The sequence below is a fragment of the Olea europaea genome, unplaced genomic scaffold (genome assembly GCF_002742605.1).
Source record: "Olea europaea var. sylvestris unplaced genomic scaffold, O_europaea_v1 scaffold3351, whole genome shotgun sequence".
NCBI lineage: Eukaryota > Viridiplantae > Streptophyta > Magnoliopsida > Lamiales > Oleaceae > Olea > Olea europaea.
In genome coordinates, this window is record NW_019252487.1 from 42,716 (window position 1) to 43,348 (window position 633).

Genomic DNA, 633 nt, shown 5'->3' on the forward strand with positions numbered 1-633 from the left:
AAGAAGCAGCAAGCGCCAAACTCGGCCGCACCATTCAAACCATGGTTGCTTACGTACCCAAAACTCGGGATCAAGCCTCCGTAGTTCACCTCCACCTTCATATACTCTTCACCTCATTTCAACCCCACCCCGAAGGGCCATGCCCACTCGGGTATATCAACATGGACTAATGTGAAGCAAGTCCAAGCAATGCTGAAACTTGCTACTTGTTACCACTTTGGTCAACATGTCTGCTGGGTTCTCATTTGTGTGTACCTTCAAGAGAGAAATATCACCTTCCTCTATGACATCACGCACAAAATGATAACTAACGTCGATATGCTTGGTTCGAGCATGATGAACCTGATTCTTTGCGAAGTGAATCGCACTCTGGCTATCACACCACAAGTCCACACCATCCTGCTCAATCCCCAAATCATTTAGAAGACCCCACAACCACAATGCTTCCTTCACCCCCTCTGCCATGGCCATATACTCGGCCTCTGTAGTAGAAAGAGCAATTGTAGCCTGTAACATCGATCGCCAACTAACTGGGGCACCATGTATGCAAAACACATATCCAGTAGTAGATCGTCGTCTATCTAGATCACCTGCATAATCCGAGTCCACAAACCCACTTATATGACATGCATC